This window comes from Sarcophilus harrisii, chromosome 1 (genome assembly GCF_902635505.1).
Source record: "Sarcophilus harrisii chromosome 1, mSarHar1.11, whole genome shotgun sequence".
NCBI lineage: Eukaryota > Metazoa > Chordata > Mammalia > Dasyuromorphia > Dasyuridae > Sarcophilus > Sarcophilus harrisii.
The window spans coordinates 443,628,972-443,646,730 of NC_045426.1; the positions used below are offsets into that span (position 1 = coordinate 443,628,972).

At 33.3% G+C, this 17,759-nt stretch overlaps 1 long non-coding RNA gene across 2 annotated transcripts in view; it reads right to left on the reverse strand.

Moving 5' to 3' along the window:
* The window catches only part of LOC116421288, a 132,881-nt gene that overhangs the window by 23,376 nt on the left and 91,746 nt on the right, over positions 1 to 17,759 (reverse strand). For both annotated transcript variants that reach the window (XR_004231598.1, XR_004231597.1), the window contains one exon: positions 7,215 to 7,319. This is a non-coding gene — a long non-coding RNA (uncharacterized LOC116421288). The remainder of the gene's footprint in view (positions 1 to 7,214; positions 7,320 to 17,759) is intronic.

Consider the following 17,759-nt stretch of genomic DNA (forward strand, 5'->3'; position numbering starts at 1 on the left):
GAAAAAAAATCAAATGATGGTGGCTTAGCTGTACCAGATCTAAAACTATATTATAGAGCAGCAGTTACCAAAACTATTTGGTATTGGCTAAGGAATAGATTAGTTGATCAGTGGAATAGATTAGGTTCAAGGGATAAAACAGTCAACAAATATAGCAACCTAGTCTTTGACAAACCCAAAGATCCCAGCTTTTGGATAAGAACTTACTGTTTGATAAAAATTGCTGGGAAAATTGGAAACTAATATGGCAGAAACTAGGCATTGATCCATACTTAACGCCGTACACCAAGATAAGGTCAAAATGGGTTCATGACCTAGGCATAAAGAATGAAATTATTAATAAATTAGAGGAACATAGGATAGTTTACCTCTCAGACCTGTGGAAGGGGAAGGTTTTTATGACCAAAGCAGAACTAGAGATCATTACTGATCACAAAATAGAAAATTTCGATTATACCAAACTGAAAAGTTTTTGTACAAACAAAACTACTGCAGACAAGATTAGAAGGGAAGCAATAAACTGGGAAAATATTTTTACAGTCAAAGGTTCTGATAAAGGCCTCATTTCCAAAATATATAGAGAATTAACTCTAATTTATAAAAAATCAAGCCATTCTCTAATTGAAAAATGGTCAAAGGATATGAACAGACAATTCTCAGATGAAGAAATTGAAACTATTTCTAGTCATATGAAAAGATGCTCCAAGTCATTATTAATCAGAGAAATGCAAATTAAGACAACTCTAAGATACCACTACACACCTGTCAGATTGGCTAAGATGACAGGAAAAATAATGATGATTGTTGGAGGGATGTGGGAAAACTGGGACATTGATTCATTGTTGGTGGAGTTGTGAACGAATCCAACCATTTTGGAGAAGTAGTTTGGAACTATGCTCAAAAGTTATCAAACTGTGCATACCCTTTGATCCAGCAGTGTTACTACTGGGATTATATCCCAAAGAGATTATAAAGAAGGAAAGGGACCTGTATGTGCACGAATGTTTGTGGCAGCCCTTTTGTAGTGGCTAGAAACTGGAAACTGAATGGATGTCCATCAGTTGGAGAATGGCTGAATAAATTGTGGTATATGAAAATTATGGAATATTACTGTTCTGTAAGAAATGACCAACAGGATGATTTCAGAAAGGCCTGGAGAGACTTACACGAACTGATGCTGAGTGAAATGAGCAGGACCAGGAGATCATTATATACTTCAACAACAATACTAGATGATGACCAGTTCTGATGGATCAGGCCATCCTCAGCAACGAGATCAACCAAATCATTTCTAATGGAGAAGTAATGAACTGAACTAGCTATACCCAGAAAAAGAACTCTGGGAGATGACTAAAAACCATTACATTGAATTCCCAATCCCTATATTTATGCACACCTGCATCTTTGATTTCCTTCACAAGCTAATTGTACAATAATTCAGAGTCTGATTCTTTTGTACAGCAAAATAATGTTTTGAGTCATGTATACTTATTGTGTATCTAAGTTATATTTTAATATATTTAACATCTACTGGTCATCCTGCCATTTGGGGGGTAAGAGGTGAAAAATTGGAACAAGAGGTTTGGCAATTGTTAATGCTGTAAAGTTACCCATGTATATATCCTGTAAATAAAAGGCTATTAAAAAAAAAAAAAAAAAAAAAGAAATTGGCAGAGTTTAGGACTCTGGGGGGAAGAGAATCAGAGAAATTTGGACTCAGTTGTCTGGCTACAGATTTGTGACCTAGGGATTATTCTACTGGGGTGGCTGGGGCATGCCAAAGGTGTTGGGGTGCCAACACAAACCCTATAATGCAAACCTAGGCCAGTCAGGGACATCCTCCCTAGCCAAGATAGTTTCCACAAACCCTAGATGCTTGGAAAATCCCAGAAAAGGTTTTATTTTTTTTTTCCTTCTGCAGTTTATTTTGTTGCACCACAGTTCTCTTTTATTGTCCTGACTCAGTTTCCCTAATTGTCTTCACTCAGTTTCCCTAAATTGTCCTGCCTAAGTTTCCCTGAATTGTTCTGTCTCAGTTTCTAATTGTTTTGCTAAATACTGCAAAACCACCCCTCCCTTTTAATCATCAGAATATTTGATAAGAATAAAAGATCTTATATTTTAGAATATCAGAATGCCTCTCCTCATCCCAATCTATCAGAATATCTGCCTCCCCCCACCCTGTCAGAATCCTGTTTCCACTCTCAGCACCCAGACTCCACCCCTGCCTCCATCTACTCCCTGTATCTGAGCCCCGTGTATATGTGTCATTGAGAAGTCAGGTTGTTTGCTGGATTCTTGGAGACTGTATCCAGCTGTGGGACCAAACCATGGATCCATTTGATCCCAGCAAATCTCTCCCTTTTAAATAAAATATTAAATACTCTCTTATCTCTATCTTGCCTCAGTTTCTCCGGCATTACAATTTCTGTAAACCTCAAGTTCTGGTTTCCAGAAGGCTTTTAATCATGTAAATTAGGACTACTTTAAAAATATAGTAGACCAACTCAACTCAGCAAGCAACTTAAAATTTAGTCTCAAAAATTCCAGAATCTGTTAAAATGTTTTAATAGTTCTGTAACTTTTACTATTTCTGCAGACTCAAATTGGCCAATTCTAGATCCAAAAAAAAGTCAGTTTTTTTTTTTTTTTTAATCTTTTTGGTGTGGCAGTTAAAAATTTTCCCTGTTTCAGAACTCGTCCTTCCTCTCTCTAGCTAAAAGCTATTTGCATAAGTCCAATTATGTACAAAACAAGCACTTTTTAAACTCCAAACAGCTAGATCTTTTCCTTTGTAACTCTGCTGACTGAGAGAAAACACAGAAGAAAAACATAGCCTCATACACACATAAACACAAACTGCTTTTCTAAATGAATCAAGTTCTCCTTCTTCACTGCAAAATGAAGCAAAATGAGTGGAAGAGAGGAGGAAGTTCTGGAACTGAAGCCTTATGACCTAGGCTGCCAATATTGAAGGCTTCTTTTAATTTACATCCAACCCTCAGGAATGGACAGTTCGTTCCTCTGAGTGAGTTGGGCACCTGCCCAAACAAAACAATATTATTTCCCTATACATTTTGGTACTTCATCCCAATTTTTCCTAAACAGCTATCTTCCCAGAACACCAATATCAAAGAGAAATTGGAGCCTTTTATAGACTTTAACTGCCTAAATTCTCCCAATCCCAATCCTAGTCACCCAGAAAGTTCACCAGTTGCTTGGCAGAGGCAAGTACTTTTATAGATAGAGTCTCTCTCTTCCTCCTCAGCAGTTCTTGCTCATCTGGACTGGGCTGCACAATTTATCTGATTGATTTAAAACTTTCACAACTGGCTTATCTCCTGGGCTAGCCCATTTCTGTTTTTGCTTTCCCCGAAGTGTCACTCTTTGGAAGTTTACCCGGGATTGGGAGTCCCTGAGCCAAATCCAAGGACCACTGGAATACTCTCTAGAGATACAGGAGAGACCCCTCACGAACAGGAAATATCCTGCAATGAGGCCCCAAACAGTGTGGGACAGTAGCGACCACAAAAACAATCAGAGACTCTCAGAGTAAGAAAAAGCAAAATGAGGTTTATTCAAGAGAAAGGACATCTCCCATCTGACAAGGTATTTGTCAGTAAAAGGAGTGCAAAGCATAAAGTGCAAAACAGGATTAAATAAAACAGAAGCTCCCCCTCCCCTTTGACCTTTTCTCCCATTGTTTGGTAGAGTCCTGGCTTATGCTTTATGCACAGAACTTTATCTCAGAAACAAAAGAATAAATTGCCTTTAAAAGAAGTACTTAAATGCTAATTAAGAGTTGGATAGTTACAGAAGACTAGAGATCAAAGCATAGGATCATAAATGCAGAATTTAAAATTCAATCAGTTTATTCTAAAAATAGAACCAACAAATGCAAGATTCTGTAAAGAGGTGAAAGACAAATGAGCAGATTTTAGAACAGGAAAAACAATAGTGGAGTAACAGCTAGCAGAAATGAAGCAAATAAGTAAGAATATTAAAGGAATATAAGATTTTTACAAGAGCCAATGTGATTGCTCTTGAATAGAAGATGCACAAGGATAGCTTTAAAAATCAAAATTTTCCAAGAATGTGATAAATAAAAAAAAATTTCCAAACATGAACATGAACATTTATAAACTGCTGAGAACCCCTTGAAGCAGTCAGCAGAATACTAATTGAGCAGATCCAAAAATTGCCTCTAGAAAAGCCAAAATGAAATCTTATCCTCCAATCTCTAAGTTACATATTCATTAAATATAGTTATTTCACTGACAATCAAAACATTTTAAGTGTAAATAATAAATACTTTCAAATAAAAAGGAAACAAATTTCATTATCATAAGATTATTTTTTAACCCAAGAAATTATGGAAAATAATGGTATATAGAAAGTGATGTGAAGCCTTAATCAGGTCATCTGACTTCCATTGTCAGTAATTCTAATACATTCATTCTATTTTCATCTTGATAAGCATATCTTTAGATAAGTCTGGGGTCTGGTCAATCTTGTAGACTCTTCATGGCTTCCCCTTTATCAACCCTGACTGGTCCCTCTTGAGCTCCTTCGCAACATTCTGGTTGTGCCCTTTACTCCTCTGACCCTTCCCTTGCTCTTCCTCTCCTTTGAGACTTTAAAGGTTCCTGAACCATGTAAGAATGCTACTTTGTAATGCCGGAGAAACTGAGGCAAGATAGAGATTAGAGAGTTTTTAATATTTTATTAATTGGAGAGCATAATTGACTGGACAGGACTCTTGTCTCAAAGTATCCAGCGATGAATGGGAGAATCCCAAATCTTTATATACTCTTTTCAGACAAAGAAGGGGAAAGAAGTGGGAAATATTTTACAGACCCATTTGGTTCTGTCAGGATGGGGGGAGGCCATAAATTCTTACTAAAAGCCAGACTCAGGATGTCTGAATAAAGAGAAGTGAAGATGTCAATGAGGTATCCGGGATAGTCTTATCTTTTGGAATATTTTAGAGGGGGTAGTGTCAGAAATTCTTGAGGGCAGAAGGAGTTAGGAGTCAGGAAGTCTGATCTCCCCCTCTTCTTGAGTCTCACATTGACTATTTATAACCTTAGAGCAAATGGTCCTCAGTCTTAATGGACCAGAGTGGGGTTTTACAACTAAGGGGATTGAAGCAGAACAGTTAAGGAAACTGAGATAACAATTCAAGGAAACTCAGTCAGGACAATAGTGCAGGGAAACTGAGGTAGAACAGTTCAAAGAGACTGTGGCGTAACAGTTTAATCATGTATGATTCTGCCTTGTTTAGTCAAATTTGGTTGATTCTAAGATTATTTCACATAATAAATGGCCAATCTTTGTGACCCATGAAAAATGCCTCTGACATGATTTCTTTGTGTTGTGAACCATTTTTATCTGTCTAAAACTATGCTCTCTTAATCTCATAATCCAATTCAGAAAGTATATACACATACTTGCATGTGTATTTACTGCAGAAAGTATATTATAAAATCAAAATAACTCAAACTGATGAGGTCAGGGAATCAAATGATGAGGTGTGGGAATTGGGGTGGGAGATCCCTCTAGTCAGAGCCACAGGTCCTATGAAAAAGAATTCGCAAACCTGAAATCTGTGTGGCAAAAAGGGATTTATTCCCATTGAGAAGTCAGCATGCTAGGAATTCAGCCTTCTTAATGGGCAGGGAATATAGCAAAGGTGGGATACACTGAGAAGTTATCCTCACCAGCAGGCAAGGTCCTATTAGGATGCTTCCAAGATTGCTGGTTCAGAGTTGTCTTTTATAAATGTCTGAGGCGTGGGGTTTCAATTCAATTCAAAATTGAATGAGATTACTTAACTGGGTAGTTTGAGTCGCTCAATGTTGATTATGCCCCAGGCTTAGATTTCCAATTGAAAAGAGATTACTTATCTAGGGAGTTTCCTTTATGGAAAGAAGGGTGTTGCCCCTCCCAAGAAGCTGGGAGAGTTTGAGACCCAGAATCACCCTTCTTTCACAGATCACACAGTTCACATCCAGGCCTCTCCACCCCTTCCCCCCCAAAAGATCTCAGTTTAAATCAAAACTACAACCTAAAATCATATGGCTTGCAAACTTGAACCTAATGATCAATGAGAAAAAGATAGATATTTAAGGGGGGGAAATGATATTTAAGTTGACAAAGGTATGACTTGAATATGTGAACAGAATTCTGACATGCAAGCACTTCAAAGAAAGGGAACGCTCACAAAAAAATAAATAAAAGAACTACCAAAAGGAAAAATATCATGAGATAAAATAATCCAAAGGCAAGATAAATGTAAATGGATAGAAAACAATGACAAATTGAGAATGGGTCAAAAAAAAGTTGATATCTATTAGAAGGAAAACATTGAATTAAATGAAATTAGTCCATAAAGAAATAATATATTTAAAGCAAATATTTATATTACACAAAGACTAGTTGACCACTCAATAAAAATTAGAAAACAATCAAATTTATAAATCCTATATATAAATATATATATATATATATATATATCCAATATTTATATATATAAATATATATATTTAGTTATTTGTAATATATACATATACACAGAAGAAAATCTGAAAATTAAGGGGAATTAGATAACTTGAAAGTAGAAATACTGTAGAACTAATCAGCAAAACCAAAATCAGACTTTTTCTGGGGAAAAATAAATTAACTTAACATAAACATTTATCCACCCTTAAATGTCATTAAAATATGCTACAAGTTGAAATCACAAGGAAGAAAAATTAAAAGAAAGTTCTGAATGTACTGCTATGTACAATTATGTGTGAAACAAAAGTGAGGATTAAAGAGACAGAGACACAGAGACAGAGAAGCATTATCTACAAATACATAGAGTACTAAAAATAGACATTAAATAAACATCTGTTTCAGAATCTTCATATGTAAAAATGGAGATAATAATAGCACCTAAGGATAAAATAGGACAATGGTAGTGAGGTGATTTGCAAAATATATGGCAATGTGTAAATGCTGGCTATTAGAAAAAAAGAAGTTGAACTTCTTTTAGGTCCACATATATACATACAGGAACATTCTATCAAATAGCTAAAAAAAAATATATGAAATTAATATAAATAAATGCCACTTTCAGAAAAAAGGAAGAGGGAGATTGAGATTCCAACATAGTCTTGACAATGGGCTAGAATCATCACAGAACCAGACATAAATATATAGCTACTGACCTGGCCAAGATCCAGAGCAAGTTGTGAGTACATTTCTAAGAGAGTTGAGGTTCCAAGTTTGTCTTCTTCTATAATTCCTTCTATTTGTGACTAATCTTGTCATGTCTAAAGAGAATATCACAATTATCAACAACTTTTTCTAGGATTTCAAAAGTATATTCCCCAGGTTCCTTTGATAATTGGAAACTTTTGCCTCCAAGTATCTCTTATCAGCTACTGCATTTTAGGTTCTACATCACAACTCATAAATGAAATCTATTTGATGGTCTCTGCTATTTTAAAATAGGGGGCAATTAGATAGTACAGTGGAATGAGTTTAAGGCCTTAAGTCAAGAAAATTGATCTTGCTGAATTCAGACCTGGCTTCAGATACTTCCTAGCCTGAGTGACCCTGGGCAAATCACTTTTTGACTCAATTTCTTTATTTATAAAATGAGCTGGAGAAGGAAATGGTAAACCATTCTAGTATTTTTGTTAAGAAAAGACTAGTCAAAAAGTCAGGCACAACTGAAAAATGACTCAGCAACCAAAACAGTCACTTTAAAATAGTTCAGTTTTAAACAAAGATGGTTTATATTTATGATATAAGAAAGCCATCTCCTAGAATCTAGTTGCATGATACATTGCTCCTCTTTTATATAAGAAGGTTTCTTTATTTTGCTTTCCTATAGGGATGTTAGTTAACAAAATAGAATATTGAAGGAAAAAAAAATATTAAACTGCATGCCATCCCTCCCATTCTAATAGTTAGGATGTTATAAAACCTTTCAAATTCAATCTTTCCCAAATTTCTTCTACTAATATCTGGGGAATAAGGTGAAAGTTAGGAAAAAGACATTTCATGTAGTGATTAGAATGTTGGATTTAGAATCAAGAAGAGTTAGGTTCAGATACCCCCTCAGAAATTTACTAGTTATACAGCACTGAACAAGTTACAGAACTTCTAAAAAATCAATCTCTATGTATTCCTTTCACCTCACAAACTGTTAGACTGAAATGTGTTAATAAAATGTTTGGCAAACCTTAAAACTATAGTTTTCTTTAATAATAAATAACAATAAATTGGGCTGTTAATGACCAAATTTATACCCCTTGTTTTAGAATATGGAAAATTATTAATTTATTAATCATTAAGAAAGTAACATTCATTTCTCTTCCTTGACTGACCAGTAGTATACAAGTTGACCAGAAAAAACTACATGTATTAATCAACTATCAATCAAAGTAGATTGTTCAAAAATATATGCATGTAATGTATTATGGATAGTAGAAATAGATGTAGGGAAGAAAGAGAGCAAGTAGGAAGTAAGGACATTTGGTACTTTTATACATAAATATTTGGGGTCTTCAGGGAAAGTTCCCCTCCAATAATGGATAGGATCAAATTTCCAAGAGGAGCTTAACTGAATATAATTTAAAGTATAACTGTGAGATTATATCAAAACATCTGAATCTGTCTCATGTGCCTCCAGAAAGCTTCAAGTTGGCCATAATCCCTGCAACAGGAGATGGTTTACTAACTCCTTATAATTACATTATCTATAGAAGAATCCCTGCTAGGCTCTGAAGTATCATCTAATGGCATTGTCTCAGCAAACTATAGGTTTGCAAAAATAGTCATCAATAAATCACTTTGGAATTTGATTTAGAAGCATAAAGGGAGTACATTTAAAAAAGCACTTTTTCCTAATTGCTTGTTCTTTAGGTTATCTAATCTAAACATGATAGCACGCAGTTCCATAGAAGAAAAATCTTTAACAGAATTAGTGGTTTCTGTTTAAGAGTCTTCACATAGTACTTGACCTCCTTTCTTCTAGATTAACTAAACCATCTTCCTAGTTAATTAAAATCTAGATTCAAGTCTGCTGAGCCTGTAATCTTTTTTTTTTTCTTTTCTTTTCAGTATCTCTAACTAGTCTTCATTTTAGCCTGCAGCATCAGTTTAAGAGAGGGCAACAAATAGTTTCATATAAAAAATGGCATAGGTAACTATTATTACCTTCTTCAGTACTTTTTTTTTTTTTTGCTCTGCATGATTAAAGAGGGAACAGTGAATTCTTTTAAGGTTAGCTAGTATCTTTTTCTTTTCTCTCCTATTTTGTTTTCTAAGTTTCAGGAATAATACAAAGCATTTTTATTGTTTTCAAGTTCAGGAGCCTAAGGCTACAATTAAGCAGAAAGCTAAAGTATTTGATTTTGTGTTTCAGGTAGGAAAATGTCCAATGACATAAAAGACAGATGACCTAATTTGGTAATATTGTATCAACAATAAAGGAAGACAGCTTTCATTATTTCTTTATCATTATAATTTAAACCAAAGTGGAGATCTCAAAAGTTCTTTTTCAAGGCTTTATTTTATTATGACATGGAAAGAACCAAAATAAAATAGTATTTTAAAGTTTAAGAAAAAACCTGGAATGTTGCAGGAGGACATGAGCTCAAAATTTCATTCTGCCATCACATCTCTATGACCTTGGAGAAGTCACTTAACTACTAGATGACTTCTCCAGCAGCACTTTATGATCATAATATATTTACATATATTTCAGCAGAGTATAAACTCAGTCAGTGCTCTACAAAGAGAAAAGGCTTGGAGTATGATTCCAATGCTGTTTCAGTATCATTTTTAGCACAGCTAGCCTAACACTAATAGATAAATCATAATGAATAGATAATTGTTAATAAAACTCATCAAATAAAGGGAAAAAATGTAAAATGACATTCAGTCCTGAGTGGTACTTCCTGTTTCCGCAGATGACCAAGGAATATGAGGCGAAGGAGACTATTGATCTATTTAAGTTCAAATGTGATAGTTCTCTTGTCATAAATAGTGAAAACAAATTATTATAAATAGTAATAGAGCAACAGGGAAGTAAACAAAGTTCTAAGACTGAAAGAATTCTTAAGTTATCTTTAAATGTTGACTATTGATATTCCAAATATATGATCTGTCTAATGCCTAATGTGTGTCTTACACATAATAATGTATTTTAGATATTTGCTGAATTGAATTAAGAAGTAAAACATAAAAATATGTGTATTTTCACTAGAGCAGCAAAGAGAACCCCAAAACAAATTAAAACTACATGGGAGGGCAGCCTACAAGTTCATCTAAGCCAGGCAAAAAAATATGGATTTAGTTTTATTAGTATTCAAAGGAAAAAGAAATCTCTAATAGCTTCAACTGTGGCATTACTGGTGGTCATTAGCAAAGACATCTTGAGGAAAACAATTACAACTTGTCCAATACTATCTGTTGAAGAAATTTAAGAGGCAGGAAAACTCTACATGAAATTTAGCAAGATGTTCTAAATGAAATTGACATATAATTTGATATTTTGACATGAATTGCCATGAAAAATAACCCCAAAGGGGTGTACATTTCAGATTTCATAAATGAAAAAGGTAAACTCCATGCAATCTGCTCTGAAGCACTTATAGTCCATCAAATCTTCTCAGGCCTTGTGAATTTAAAATGTAGTATTCTATATCCTATGCTATGCTGATACTAATGTTGTCACAAAGTGACTGTTGGCTCAAGTTTTAGAAGATCATGGAAAATAATAAAGGATATGAGAAGGGCAAAGATTGTCTTTTTTTAAGGGAAAAGAATGAAATCTCCAAACAATAGTCCCCTGAAATCAACCCTTGGCAAAATTCTAGATTTTCAATAGATAAATAACATCTATAAAAGGAAGCAATAATCAAAAAGAAGTCAGTATTGCTTTAAAGGAATGCTTAACATTTTGCTGTTTCATTGACCCCTTTCTTAGTTTTAATAGAATATTTTAAATACATAAAGTGAAATACATAGAATTACAAAAAAATTACATGGAAATACTGTTATCAAAATACTTAAACAAATAAAAGGTGCTAACATATTCCAGGCCAAGAACTCTCTCCTTATCAAAAGCAGATAGTTGAAAATAAACTAATTAATATCTTATCTTTTTCAGGAATACTTAGTTCATATAATGGAAGAGTACAAGAGTTATGATAAATCTTTATGTAAGCAAAGAACTTGACAAAGTATCTCATGTCATTCACATAGAAGATTGACTAATGTTGATTAATAAATTTATATGGATCCAAAATTGCTTAAATATTTCAGCCCACAGAATCATTAGAAGACTGACAAAAATTAAAAGGTCTTGTGCATATCTCCCAGTAATCATTTCACAATGTTTAACATTTTTTATCAATGAATTAGAAAATAATAATTGTATTATTGTAATATTTATGCATATAAAATTTTGAGGTGCCAAAGAACTAATAGGAATAGTTAGCATGTGGGTGGTGGTCAAGATTCCAAAATACATTGACTGGAAAGGATATGGGAGAAAACAGAAAAGACCAGCTTCTGGAATAAAAATTCACTATTTGACAAAATTTGCTAAGAAAACTAGAAAAATGGTATGTCAGAAACTAGAAATTGACTAACATCTAAAGCACTACCCTAAAATAAGGTTGAAATGGGTTCATGATTTAGACATAAAGGGTGATATCATAAACAAATTAGGAGAACAAGAGATAGTAATAGACTACTTGTAAGATCTTTGGAGAAGAGAGGAATTTATGGCCAAAGACATAATTATATAAATGTAAAATGGATAGTTTTGGTTACATTAAATCAAAAAGATTTTGTACAAACAAAATCAACGCAGCCAAGATTAGATTTCCCCAGTTTCAGAAAACTGGGGAAAATTTTTATAGCCAATATTTTTGAAAAAGTCCTCATTTCTAAAATATATGGGGTATTGAGTCAAATTTATAAAACAACAAGCCTTTTTCCCAATTGATAAGTGGTCAAATAATATGAACAATTTTCGGATGAAGAAATTAAAACTATTTCTAATCATCTGAAAAAATGCTCTAAATAGTTATTGATTAAAGAAAAACAAATTAAGACAGCTCTGAGTTACCACTTTACATCTCTCAGATTGGCTAATATAAAAAGAAAAGATAATGGTAAATGTTGGAAGGGAAGTAGGAAAACTGGGACATTAATACATTTTTGGTGGAGTTGTGAACTGATCCAACCTTTCTGGATAGTAATTTGAAATTATTCCCAAAGTTCTGTCAAATTGTGCATACCCTTTGCTGATTTGTATCCCAAAAAGATCATAAAAGAGGAAAAAAGATTCATATATGTAAAAATGTTTGTAGCAGACCCTTTTGTAGTGTCAAAGAACTGGAACCTAGGTGGATACCCATCCATTGGGGAATGGCTGAATAAGCTATGGAATATGAATGTAATGGAATATTATTGTTTTATAAGAAATAATAAATAAGTTGATTTCAGAAAAGCCTGGAAATATTTACATGAACTGAAGTTAAGTAAAATAAGTAGAAACAAGAGAATATTATACAGAGTAACAACAAGATTAGGTGATGACCAACTGTCGTAGACTTGGCTCTTTTCAACAATGAGGTGATTCAAGACAGTTCCAATAGATTTGTATTGGAAAGAGCCAACTGCATCCAGAGAGAGAGAACTATGGAGGCTGAATGTGGATAAAAGCATTAAATTTTCATTTTCATTTCAATTTTTGTTGTTATTGTTTGTTTTTTTTTTCTTTTTAGTGTCTTTTTTCCCCTTTTTGATCTGATTTTTCTCATGCAGTCTGGCAAATTTGCAGATATGTTTAGAATAATTGCACATGTTTAATCTATATTAGATTATTTGTTGTCTATGGTAGAGGGGAGGAGGAAAGGGAAGGAGAAAAATTTGAAACAGATTTTTGCAAGGATGAATATTGAAAACTATTTTTACATGTACTTAGAAGAATAAAAAGTTATTATTATTATTATCAAAAAAGTAATTGTTTATCTTTAGAAAAGTCATTAACTTCCCCATATTTCATTAACTCCAAAATGATGACACCCATTTAATTTGTATCCACAGCTGCCTGGAACAGATTAGGTACTTAATAAACACTTGTTAGTTGATTGATTGCAGTTAATGTGATGATTGAATAAAATGATCATGAGAAATCACTTTGTAAAATTTTATATATGTATATATATATATATATATTTCAATTGAAGAATTAAATATAAGGATTTTCAGGAGCCATCTCCTCTATTGCTTTGATTTAACAGATAAAGAAATTGAAGTCCAGAGAATTTAACTTAGCCAATATCACTCTGGTTATAACTGTCAGAGATAGGATTTGAATCATGAGCCACAATTTCAAGAATCAGGAGATTTTCTACTGCACCATGTGTTTCAATAAAAACCAATAATTATTTCCCATATCACTGTATCTGCTAATATCCATAAAATTTAAAACATGAGGGAGAAAAATCCATGTGAATGAAAACTTTCTTATGCTTACATACACTACAGATTTTTTTGTTTGTTTTTCTTGAGTTCAGTGTATTTTTATTCTAAATGTGTCTGTATCTCTTTGCATCCAGTTGTCTGTTGTACAAACCAATTAGCATGATACAGGGCTTTCATTTTAATCTCAAGATTTTTGTGACTAATTTATTTTTAAATATGACAAACCTTCACAGGTCACTGAAATATGGATTATTCTTCCTACCAAATATGTATAAACCTTACTATTACTGAATCATGCCTAAAATATATAATTAGAATGATGCTTAGAATATTTCTGTTATTGTGTTAAATATTACTCTGTCTAAAATTAATTACCAAAAATGTAAAATGAAAGATTTCTATATTCTTACTACTATTTCCTATAAGTAAAATGAGACTAGTGAACTCACAATGGACCATAATAAAATAGTGTAGGTAACATTTTTACTTTTTTAAAAATATATCTGTGATTTCATCAAGTGGAACACTAGAACTCAGGAACTTTATTCTATCAATGCAAATTACCACCTTTTCTGTAATAAATGATCATAGTTCCATGGGACATTAACTAAGAGAATCATAGAATCATAGTGGTGGAGCTGGACAGGATCTGAGAGATCATATAGATTAACCCCTTCATTTTTATAGATGAGCAAATCAAAGGAGGGTAAGTAATTTGCCTTCAACAACACTGGTAGTAAGCAACAGAGGCAGGATATTAAGCGATCCATCCAGAGTCAAACACACACTATACATCAGAAACCAGACTTGGATGTAAAACTTTACAACAATAGAATTGCATCTTGACTATATCAAGTTATTTTTAATAGGAATTTTTGTCTCTTGGAAATATTTCATGATTTATTTTTACTTATATACATGCAATTCACCCATATTTCAGGCTTTACATTTTTATTTAATTTTATTTTGCAGTGAACAGAAAATCTATTTTCTCTAATTCCCTATTGAAAGGGGGGAAATCTTTATAATACATGCATAGGAAAATAAACAAACAAAAAATTATTTCATTAGCTGTCAAAAAAAAAAAAAAAACAACAGCTCATTCTGTTTCCTGACTCCATCTCCTTTTTTTTTTTTAACAAAAACTGTAAAATATGTTGAAATAGTTAATAAACATTTAAATGACTAATGTGTACAGTCACTGTGTTAAATGACGTGGGCACAAATAGGAAAAGATGCATGCTCATCTCCTTAAGGAACTTAAAATCTAATGGGGGAAGATAAAACACAAAAGAACATTGAAAAGAAATAATGTGGGGGTCTAGTGGAGAAGTCAGAAAAATCCTAAGGTAGTTCAGCTAGATAACTTAAGAGATGTCTCAGCTGTCATCTCTCCTTAAATGGAGGTTTGTAATTTTATCATTTGTCCTCTGACATTGTGGTGTGTCATTATCATGATGACAATCCTTAAATTTTCCCAAGTTCTCTTTGCAATATTGTTGCATGAATTGTTCTGATTGAGATCACTCCACTATGTATTAATTAATATAGGTCTTCCCAAGTTTCTCTGAAGTCACACCCTTTATCATTTATTACAGAAAATAGTATTTCATTACATTCTTTTATAATGATCTATTCAAACATTTCTCAATTTATTGATACTTTCTTAGTTTCTAATATTTTACTACTACATAAAGAAATTATATATTTATTAATATGTACATCATTTCTTTTATGTATATGTACATATGCTTTTTTCTTAAGTGTACACAATGAGAAATGGTGGGAGAACAATGTTCTGTTTCTATAGAAGTTATAAGTTGGCTATAAAGATAAGGAATTTGAGGGGAAGTCAAATCAGTGGTCTATATTCTCTGAGTCAGCAGTAAAGCTTGGAATCACAAAAGAATTTATTCAAACACAAAGTCAAGATGAAGGGAAGGGTGAAGTTTTCTGCTAAGGTATCTCCAACCAATCACCTTGTGAGTCAAGGAACTGACTAAACAACAAAGTTCTTGATAAGGAGGCCCAAGCCTAAATTTGCTAGAAAAAATTGGGGTCAATGACAGGATACAAGTTTTTTTGCAACCATGCATGCTAAATGAATCTCATATATATTAACTGACACACTTTGAAGATGGGATTAGTCAACATCTTTAAACATGAAATGTATGATCAGGGAGGGGAGACATATCAAGGAACATATGTAGTGGGAGGGGAATGACATGGGAGATTTCCAAAAGATCTCCTCCAATGGAAATTCTGGGAAGGAAGAGGAAGTGGGGTTAGGGTCAGATACCTATTGGTTCTGATACCTGTGAGGGATTTCATATCTGCTTCTGCAGGAACCTATTAAAAATTCAAACTGCTTCACTCATCCTGAGTCTGTTCATTCATGGCATTCTTTTTAGGGTGCAGAGTATTATTTCTAACAAACACATACACACATTTTTTAAATATCTGAAACCTGTTCCTATTTCTTTGATCTTTTTAGGTCATATAAATTAATATATTTTGTAGCTTAATACTTTTCTGTGTTTAGTTTTGTCACCTGCAAAATCTGCACTTTGCTTAAAATTAATCCTGAGACTTCAAGACAGATTGTTACTGACAAGGCAGGATTTTTTTTCTCTAAACCTTTTTTTAAGATTAATAATTAATTTTTCCTGATAATCAGTTTATCTATTGATATCTTGTCTCTATCAGACTCAAGATGTGTATTATCCTTAAACTTTTTTCTTTGTTTTTGTTTTCCTCTTTTTTCTTTCCTTTCTTCTTCATGTTGCCTTGGGTAAAGTGTCAAGAAGAAGGAAGCACAGCTTTCCACACAGGGCTATTTATCGGGATGCTCATCATATAATAAGGGTATCCTTTAATCTATCCATTAGTAGCTGAATTAAATAGGGTCAGCTTTAGAGCCTTAGAGGAACTGAGGAAAATCAATTGGTAATTGTTCATATGGAGGTCAGTGATATAAATATTTCTGAAGATATTCATAATTTTTTTTTTATTCCCATGTTTCAGTCCAAAAGAAAAACTCTGCTAGAAAACCTTTATATCCAGATAATCAGTGATGTTATTAACATCAATAGATTGCATAAGTAATATGCCAGAGACACACCAATTCTATGCCATAAAAAAGGCCAATTTAATCTTTGCCAATATGCATTAGACATTTGTCCAAGAAAAGAAAGGAATGACTTTTTATGGGACACAAATGAGCTTAAAGAATACCTGTACCTACTTAGACCCTTTCTATAGTGATTCCCATGCAGAATACTTTGTTGTGAGTTTCCCCTAAGGCTGACCCTGAAGCAACTAGTCAGAACCTACCTATTTTTTTTTCCAGAGAAAGGAAAGCATAGGAGGCAGTTTCCTCATTAGCATCAGAGCTGCTTCTCCCATTCCTGGGATGCTTAAGTGGGGAAAGAGGTCAACCAGTGAGGATGGAAAAGCAAATACTGATCTGACAATCAAGGGTCTCAAGATGTGCTAAGGAAAAGAGAAATTAAAGGCTTGAGGGAATTATTCCAAATGTTTATTCACCTGTGCTCCAAATTTATGACAGGAAAGGAAAAAAAAGTAGAATGAATGTAAAGAAAGATAATAAATATCCCACATAATGATTAGGTCCTGTATTAGAACTAATGTGGGTGATGTAGACTCCAAATGATGGTAGACACCAAAAGTTGGAGTTCAGTCATGTGAAGAATTCACAATTTAGATTTTTATTTAGCTTTTAGAGTTTTGGTGATTAAATTTAGACAGAGTAATATATTAACACAATGATAGAAATATTCTAAGCATCATTCTAATTATATTCACAATATAATTATATTATATATTCACAATTGCCAAAGATAGATTTATTTAGGGGAATAGGTTACAGACAAAATGAAGTTATACAATAGACATGGAAAATGGTAAATATGAAATACAGTTGGAAGAGCATATGAAAGACAAATTCCTCAGTGGAACTCACAATTATCCTGTAGAAAGGGGGCAGTCCATGAGTTTGGGGCATGATCTTAGATGGCATACTAAGAGAGGGACTGAGCATCTTAAAAGAGTGAATTAGCTGTAAGGAGGAGAACCAGGGTTGAGAAGTGTAATGAGTTAGGAGGAAGAACACCTGACATGGAGGCTGGGGTGGTAAGGAGAAAGATAGCAGGAGGCAAAGTATGGTGACAGACTGACCCAAAAGAAGGCAACAGCCAAGGATCTATTGATGGCCCATAAATAGATTTTATAGGTAAATT